Source organism: Schistocerca gregaria, chromosome 6 (genome assembly GCF_023897955.1).
Source record: "Schistocerca gregaria isolate iqSchGreg1 chromosome 6, iqSchGreg1.2, whole genome shotgun sequence".
NCBI classification, from domain to species: Eukaryota; Metazoa; Arthropoda; class Insecta; order Orthoptera; family Acrididae; genus Schistocerca; species Schistocerca gregaria.
Genome location: NC_064925.1, coordinates 63704960 through 63714551, shown reverse-complemented (window position 1 = coordinate 63714551; position 9592 = coordinate 63704960). Strand labels below are relative to the sequence as shown.

Sequence of the window (9592 nt, the reverse complement as noted above, 5' to 3'; positions counted from 1 at the left end):
TAAAGGTCGTCTATAGTAGTGACAGTGTTAAGGATGCTTTAGTTAATGTACCAATTCTGTCGCATGCGAGACTTAAACATGTTTTCTCTAATGACACAAAGTTCAGGGACAAGGCGTGGTGCCATTTTGTTTCTAGAATGTGATAGTACTGGTTCACATACCTGAAAAACGATGTCCTTTGTGAACAGAGCTATCTCACGATGTAGGCGGAACTATTCCGTGACTGAACTTGAAGCACTCCCTCTGTTTTGGGCATTCAGAAAACTTTGTCTCTACCTGTTCGGGAGAAAGACAAAGGTATACATGTATCACTTAGCTCTTAGTTCTTGACGACGGCAAACCTAACCCAAGAGAGGTTAGCTCGTTGAATACTGTATTTGCAGCAGTAACAATTCACTATAGGATATATCCCAGGGAGTAATAATATAGCAGCGACACATTGTCACTTATCCCAAACTGTTTTTCACACATTATGGAAGAGAAACAACAAGAGAACAACTTCAACTCTTTGTACTTAAATATCTTCCAAAATTATATAACGTTTGTACTATAGCAAATTACGGATAAGCAATCAAAGGCTCATTGTTGAGTAAGATAAGAAGCAAACGGTATGAAGATAAGTATGACAAGCCGTTCGAAAATTTACTTGAAGAGAAGGTTGAGTCAGTGGGTGAGCAGGCCAGGACAAATGATGGTGAGCCGAGAGAAGTTCATATTGAAGGCTTTGCGACTGATAGTGATGATGGTGATGATGATGATGATGATGATGATGGTGGTGATAGCCAAGATCGGGAAGATGTGGAGAGTAAAGATTCAGAGTATGGAGAACAGGATGTTCTGATCTCTAACTTTATTAGTGAAGAAGAGCCAAGAATCACCTAGCGAAGACTGGAGAGAATTCATAGACAGAAAACTGTGTTGGTCGTGTATACGAGGTGTAATGGCTAGAAGTGCAGATATTTTTGTTGGTTACTGAGGAATGTGTACTGAACGACACTGCATCAGTATATACGTCATTTGCAGATCAAAAGTTACAGACGCTGCCAGTCACTTGTTTTTAGGTTGGTTAGTGCCGCCAAGTACATGTTGCAAGAAGAAGGCATTAATGCTTATTTTACCGTGGACAGCAAGTTAGTTGTTGTAGTGTGGTCGTATGGACGCAAAACGTTTAGTCTGTAGTGACAGGTGTAGCCAATCTGCTGGGAAGTGGCGGTGCGGTCCCCTACGGCACTGCGTAGGATCCTACGGTCTTGGCGTGCATCCGTGCGTCGCTGCGGTCCGGTCCCAGGTCGACGGGCACGTGCACCTTCCGCCGACCACTGGCGACAACATCGATGTACTGTGGAGACCTCACGCCCCACGTGTTGAGCAATTCGGCGGTACGTCCACCAGGCCTCCCGCATGCCCACTATACGCCCTCGCTCAAAGTCCGTCAACTGCACATACGGTTCACGTCCACGCTGTCGCGGCATGCTACCAGTGTTAAAGACTGCGATGGAGCTCCGTATGCCACGGCAAACTGGCTGACACTGACGGCGGCGGTGCACAAATGCTGCGCAGCTAGCGCCATTCGACGGTCAACACCGCGGTTCCTGGTGTGTCCGCTGTGCCGTGCGTGTGATCATTGCTTGTACAGCCCTCTCGCAGTGTCCGGAGCAAGTATGGTGGGTCTGACACACCGGTGTCAATGTGTTCTTTTTTCCATTTCCAGGAGTGTAGCTGAAGCAGTTAAATTTCATATTATAGTTAATGTACTGCTTTCCATTCTTGCTCTTTTCTGTCTGAACGTTTGAACCTTTTACCATGTGGATTATTGATGTGTAAATGATGTCAAGTTATTCATCCTGTAAAAAAGGTTATACCCCTATCAGTGTATAGATTGTTGCAGGAGTCTGGGTTCCTGATAAATGTGTTACGCCATTGAGAAATTTGAGGGATAAATTAATTTCCAGATTCATGCTGTCAAGACTGTTGGAATAGTAATTTAGGGAAGTTTTGGCTAGTAAGATCTGATGACATGGTCTTTTTCAGTGAGGTTTTTATTATGTTATGGATATTTCCGTGCAGACCATGGTGATACTGAAAATTATTCTGTGAAATTGCTATTAGATGTGATTTTTGATGCTTGCTGAGACATCGTGGAGATGTTTGGTGGTTTTGATTCCCTCCTCGTGAGAATGCGTATGATTCTGAGATCTTAATTTTCTCTTAGTGAGGGCGGAACTGTGATTCTGACGCCAATGTTGGTTTTCTAGTGATTAACTTGTTCGAGATTGTCGGTTCCTCTTGATGTAGAGGTTGCTGCGAGGTGATTTTTCGAAACATGGTTAGTGGATATAGTTGAGCAATAACCAAGATGAGTTACTCAGAACCTGTAATGCTCTCTGCCCCCCTCCCCTCAGAAGAAGCCACCCAATTAGCGTCAGATTGCTATGTACTTCATTGCATGAACAATCTGTAGTATTAATACAGCCAATTGTGCTCATGTCCCAGCGTTTCTACGAAATACTGTTCTTCCTTTGTTGTTAATCCGAGTAGTATGTCTTGGACCATTTGTTTTCCAGAATTTGGTGAATACAAAGCTGACGAGAATTTTATTACTCTCTCTACAGGATTAGTAAGAGATTATTGAGAAGCCTGTTCTCTGTCATATACCTAGTAAATAAGTTCCTGCAACGCCCAAGATGGCATACTTGGATATATTTCCGCCTTAAAGTCCTTAATAGTATTCCCTTCTCATATTTCCACTTCACCTGTTCCAGGAAATATCCCTTTCCTTTACCTGCTACTAAATTCAATAACTCCATATCTTTAATGTTTATCGACGCGGCTTAGTGCTGAAAATACACCGTATAATACAAAACCTGCATAATTATTTCAACGGAATCTAGTGATAAAACGCTGTCAGGGTTTCTTGGAAAATGTTAGGAAACATCGCAAACAAATTCTATGGGATCCTACGTTCTACCAACCGCCTTTTTCGCCACTACATCTGTGGGCTATCTAACTACACTGCCTCAGTCACAAGCACTTTTTCATACCCTTTTAATTGTTCTTCCTCCTCCTCCTCCTCCTCTTACTCCACCTCCTCCTCCTCCTTCCCCCCCCCCCTCCACATACACACACACTCACAAACAACTCGAAGCCCTATAATAGTTATGAATCATGAACACATCTAGCCTGTCACCTTCTAAAGTAGTTATGCGTAACGAGAGCACCACAACTTCCCTAGCAATTTCTGACTCTTAACCCATATTGCCTCAAAAATCAGTAGCCTCTGAACTTCCCCCTTTTCCGTCTGTTGTCTCCCGTACTATGTGGCATCGAATATTTTGTCGTAATGGCTCACCCAGTTCTGCTTCATTCGCCTCTGGTTCTGCCCCTTTCTCCTGAGAAACATACACAGATTAATTCTCCTCTCCATAAGTAAGCCGAGGCCTTCACAGCTCCCATAGGTATTCTGACACAGTCAAGATAACTATACACTTTAAATATTTAATCTTAATGCTATCTTACTTCAGATGTATTTCACTGCATGTAATCGAAACCTCACTACACTACGACTGTTTGTGACAGGGCTGGATCAAACGCCAATGGCTTCTTTGATTGGAGCAAAACAGAACTAACGTTTGAGCGATTTGATTGAACATATATACATTTAGAGTGCCCCTCAAATCACTTAAAACGGAATCCTAAAAGGAAAATAATCTTTCTTTTGAAGGAATATTGATAATTTAATATCTGTTGACTCTGCATAACGACAAACGTTTAAAGTCTTTCTTCTGTACATTTATAACAATTCATAATTCAATTAATAAAAAAAGAACTACACGTTTCAAAAGTGAAATTTTCGAATAAAATATAAAATATAAAAAGGGCAATAATAGCTATGATAATTACTTGTTAGTTAATGTCAGCCACTACGTGGCCCAGCACAACCAAATACATCGACGTCTTTCTTTAAACTGGACTATCTTTTCTTAATCGAGACAGTGTTCGAGCAGCAATTCTTGGCTGAACAGAGACAACCCACAATAGAAATGCTAGTTGAGGATGGGCAATCCAAAGACTGACTAAGACACATTAGCTTAGAACAATTATAAAATAGTTCGGTCGTTAACTGTCCCACAGCCACTTCCCTTTTCTGTGGCTATGTCTTGTAGCCAGCCACTTGTCCACACCTGCTTGTTATATCTCATTTTGGCAGTTCAGCATCCTTGCCCATAGACTCAAATAGGGCCCAGGGCTCCTCAGAGGACTCTTGGGAAGCTGCTGTGGTAGTTATCGCCCTGGATTCCACACGGAGTAGGGCGGACTTTGGTGCGTCCTACAGCAACTTTCACAAGTCGTAAATAGACACTGCACAGGCGAGCATTCCAATCCTGACATCGCTGGCTACGGTATAGCTACTGAGTCCAGTCCACAACTTTGCCAGGCTCCACCTGCCCTGTCTGACCATCCGCGTACATCTCTCATTCCCGCTACTACGCAGACACTTTCTGTCAAACACAACACAGTGTCTCTGTCTGTTCCGCCACTAGACGAAGACCTTCACCAACATCGTAGTGCCAATTCAGAAAATAGTGCTACAACTGGCGCAGCCCCAGCCAAATATTTAACAAACTTTCTCTTACCTCTCGGTGATACGTTGTATCTAACTAGCCTCAGCGAAATTGTGACAAATTGCACCATACATTGCCATTCCTATGATACAGTTCTTTAATACGTACAGCCTATTTGTTTCGAACTGTCATTATCACTGCCTGGCCTGGTTAACATATTATTTTCGTTAACAGTTGTTTTGTACAGCTACACAACATTGATGGAAACGTTTTAGAGTGCAAATATTTAAATTGAAACTCCAACTATCGTACAAAGGTAGCATGTTGCTCGTTACCCAAGTGTAGATTATTCTGTAAATTGGGTCACAAGGGCTACATGAGTTCTGATAAGTAATACACGCAAATTAGATGTGGAAATATTTAATTTCAGTAATGATTGTGCCGTGCTCGAATTGGTGTACAAAGGTCGAATTTCATTTATTGCCAATGAAATGATGTGGTGATTGTGGTGTGTGTGTGTGTGTGTATGTGTATGTGTATGTGTGTGTGTGTGTGTGTGTGTGTGTGTGTGTGTGTGTGTGCGTGTGTGCTTGGGCTTACATACTGACATGCATGCTGCGTCTGTCTTCGTTGTTGGTGTGTAGGCAACCCAGTCATCTGACAGTATCTGTACAGTACTAAGTATAGTAGCCGTATTAAGTGTACATGAAACGGGACAGAAGCTCCATACGAATACTAGCGAAAGGTTCTCCTCGTGTGTAGTTAGTCACAGGTACATATCAGACACGTAAATTTATTACCCACCCTCTACGCTGATGGGTGTAGTTACTGAGGCTGTTGACTGGTGGTGTCGGTTCAGTGACTACGAAAATTCCAGACTACAAATCCAAAGGTTCACAGTTCAGTCGTTAGTCAATCAAATAACTTTTTCTCTCTCTTGGCTCTTCATTAACTTCTAGCAACGATATGTTTAACGGTGAAATTCCAATTTGCAGTGTGGTAAAAAGTTAGGGTAAAATATATGTCGTCATGTAACCGGCAGGCTCAGTAAGTTCAAAGGTCGTAGGAATATGAAGGTGTGCCACATAAAATAGAACATGTAGCACATAACTATGACGTTAAAGCACTCCGTCATCAGGTCACAATTGGCCCATCGGGACAATCCGACCGCCGTGCCATCCTCAAATAAGGATGCGGATAGAAGGGGCGTGTGGTCAGCACACCGCTCTCCCGGTCGTTACGACGGTTTTCGTTGACGGGAGCCGCTACTACTCGGTCGAGCAGATCCGCAGTTAGCATCACGAGGCTGAGTGCACCCCGAAAAATGGCAATAGCACATGGGGGCCCGGATGGTCACCCATCCAAGTGCCGGCCACGCCCGACAGCGCTTAACTTCAGTGATCTGACAGGAACCGGTGAATCCACTGCGGCAAGGCCGTTGCCACTATGATATTAATTTTTTTCTTATTCATATTACTTCTGTCTGGTTTGATACTGCTCACCAAGAAATCCTTGATTACGTCAATCTTTTCATCTCGAAGTAACACTTCACACTATTACCTCATTTATTTTCTGACTGTATTCCAATCTCTGACTAAAGTTTTTACCCCATGCAGTATAAAGCTTCATCTACAATCTCACCGGTTATTCCCTGACGTCTTAACACATGTGTTATCACCCTATCCCTTCTATTTTTCACTCTTGTCTGTGTTTTCCTTTCCTCGCCGTTTCCGCTGAGAACCTCATCATTTGTTAAGCTATCGGTCCATATAATTTTCATCTGTAGCACCACATCTCAGTCTCTTCGATTCTCTTCCTTTCTGTACAATCCATAATGCGCTACCATACAATGCTGTGCTCGATATGTACATTTTAAGAAATTTTTATCTCGGATGAAGGCCGATGTTCGATTAGATGGATATCTTCTAGTCAGTAATAGCCTCTTTGGCTGTGTTAACCTGCTTTTTATTTCCTCCTTGCTACGTTCATCATGTTATTTTGTTTCCAAGGAAACACAAGTTCTTCACCTCATCTAGTTCGTGGTCCCCAGATTTGAGTTTAAGTTAATCACTAAACTGATTTCTGCTACCACTCATTACTTTCGTCTTTATTCGGATTACCCTAATCCATAATCTGTACTCATTACACTCTCCATTCCATGCTACTTTCACTGAGGACGGTAATGTCTTCAGTGAAGTATATCATTAACATGCCTGTACCTTGAATTTTTCTTTTAATTTCGTCATTGCTTCTTCGATCTGTACAGGGCGGAAAAAAATTGTGTAACGAAATATTAACCCTGGATAGCTAATCCCAGTAGGAACCAAAATTACTAATGTTTCGTAGGTCGACAACGTACCATTTTTAAACAAGGGAAACTTGTCAAGACGAGCTGTGATTGGCCGTGGAATTGCCCTGTTGCCGTTCATCGGTTGACGGGCAGCGCTGTGGTTGTCGGTTCATACATACAAACGTCCCTCGCCCCGTCACTGCCCCAACGTCACACGCACACGTGTCAGAGGCATTCACACGTAAACTCAAAAATGGTTCAAATGGCTCTCAGCACTATGGGACTTAACATCTGAGGTCATCAGTCCCCTAGAACTTAGAACTACTTAAACCTAATTAACCTAAGGATATCACACACATCCATTCCCAAGGCAGGATTCGAACCTGCGACCGTAGCAGTCGCGCGGTTCCACACTGAAGCCCCTAGAACCTAGACCCAACACGTAAGCTTCGCATCGGATCACACACACGTCACACACGATTTAGCCAAACAGTAAGCATGACGACACAGTACTCGTTTGGAGAGCAACGAAATATCATTTTTGTTTGTGGACTAGCCGACGGAAATGCGCATGAAGCTCGACGGTTATATGTGGAACGGTATCCAGTAAGACGCCACTCACACCCTCAAACGTTTACAGCAGCTCATCGGCGACTTGGCGAAACAGGCTCGTTAGCGGGATATCACGGTGTTTCTGGAAGACCTCGAAGACGACGGAATGCTGCATTTATCGAGACTTCAAGCTCTTCGAGAAAGCACCTACGACAAGTACTCGAGCGGTTTGACAAGACATTGGGGTCACTCATCGGTTAGTCCGGAATGTTTTGAGGGGTGACGGCCAGCAACGATTTAGTTTTCACCCTGTCCAAGATCTTAATGCCGTGACGGACTATGACTAGGGTTTTACTGGTGGCATCTGCGACGTGTTGCACGAGATCCCGACTTCCCCGCCATTGTGCTGTTTACCGACACCTCCAATCCGGATGGCCTTTATAACACTTGAAATTTTCATTAAATGGCAAGGAGAAATCCTCACGTAACGCACGTTCCGGTGACACGAGTAACGATTTTCGCTCAAAATTTGCGCAGGTATTGTGGCTGACCATCTGATTGGGCCAGTCCCTCTACCTTCTCGACTTACCGGGGGAAATTACCTTCCCTTTTTGCGAGAAACTCTACCCGGCTTGCTGGAAGATATTCCCCTGGACATACGGTTACACATATGGTTGCAGCATGATGGGGCGCCCCCACATAACAAACGTGCTGTACGCGGATATTGAAATTAACTCATCGACGGCCGGGTAATTAACATCGGTGCTCGTAGGACATGGCCCCCGCGATCACTATAGAGCTCACGCCACCGGACTTTTCCCTGTGGGGATTCTTCAAGATTCCAGTTCATACACACGCACGCGAACCACCTAGGAACAAAGAGGGATTAATGGATCGCATTCAACATGCCGCCAAACACATCAGGACAATGCTAGGAATTTTCGAAAGAGTTCGGCAAAACACCGTTCGACGTTACCAAGCATGTGTCGCATCAGAGGGTCGCCAGTTCGAGCACCTGTTTTAAGTAATCAATGTCCTAGCTACAAAAATGGCCCTTTTCAGCGCCGGAACATTTTGTAAAAGACTTTCTGTAAGCGAACTAACAGTTGTTGACGGGTTTGTTGCCGGTACGTCTTATCACAAAACTACAATGGATGCATCGGGACCCCAGAGGATTCGCCCCCAGAGTGGAAGGCTGGCGCGCTACCACTTTGAGTGTGCGGACCGCATGGATACATCGCGATCTTCGGCAGGCAAAGCATTCGCGGTCATGCGTTGTCCAGAGCATCCGGCAACAGGGCAATCCCGCAACCAATCGGAGGGCGTGGCGCCAAGTTCCCGCAGTTTAAAACTTGTGCGTTGTCGACCTACACAATATCAGTAACTTTGGGTCCTAGTATCCAGGGTTAAAATTTCGTGATACAGTTTTTCTCCACCATGTAGACTGAGCAACGGGGGAGAAAGTCGCGATTTTTGTCTTACATTCTTTTTAATCCAAGAGCTACGTTCTTTGTCTCTCATTTTTATTGTTCCCCCTTGATTCGTGTAGAAGTCGTATGTTCATGTCTCTCTCACTAGATTACCACTTTTTTCTCAATAACTCGAATATCTTGCACCGTTTTACTCTGTGGAGTGATTTTTCCATGTCGAAAATTCATGTGTAACTCTTGTTCATCCTTAAGTTTTGCTTCTAGTATCAGTCTCAAAGTAATAACTGCCTTTCTGGTGGCCTTTCCTTTCCGAAATTCGGAATTATCGTCATTTAACACATCCTGTATTTCTTGTTTATTCTTCTGTAAACTGTTATTGTGAGCAATTTGGATGAATTATCTGTTAGGGTGATTGTACCATAGAATGCGCAATTATTTGCCCTTGCTGTCTTCGAGATTCTGCGGATGAGATTCATCCGAAAATATTACAGCACATCTCCTGATTCATAGATTCCAAACATCATTTTGGATAGTAGTTTGGTTGCTACTTCCGTCAATATTTTCAGAAAATACGATGGAATGTTTCTTTTCTTCTGACTTTCAGGTCTTTCAGAGCCATTTTTTTTAAATTGTGGATCCCCTATGTCCCATTTCTACCTCAATAATATCATCAGACAAATCCTCCGCCACGCAGAGGCCTTCAATGTGTTCTATCCACCTATTCATTCTCTCCTCCGTGCTTAAGAGTGGAATTTCCC

General features: G+C 43.6%; 1 pseudogene; it reads right to left on the bottom strand.

Annotated features, from left to right (window-relative positions):
- Positions 1 to 5887: 5887 nt before the first annotated feature.
- LOC126279226 (5S ribosomal RNA) lies at positions 5888 to 6005 on the bottom strand (annotated as a pseudogene).
- Positions 6006 to 9592: the final 3587 nt, after the last annotated feature.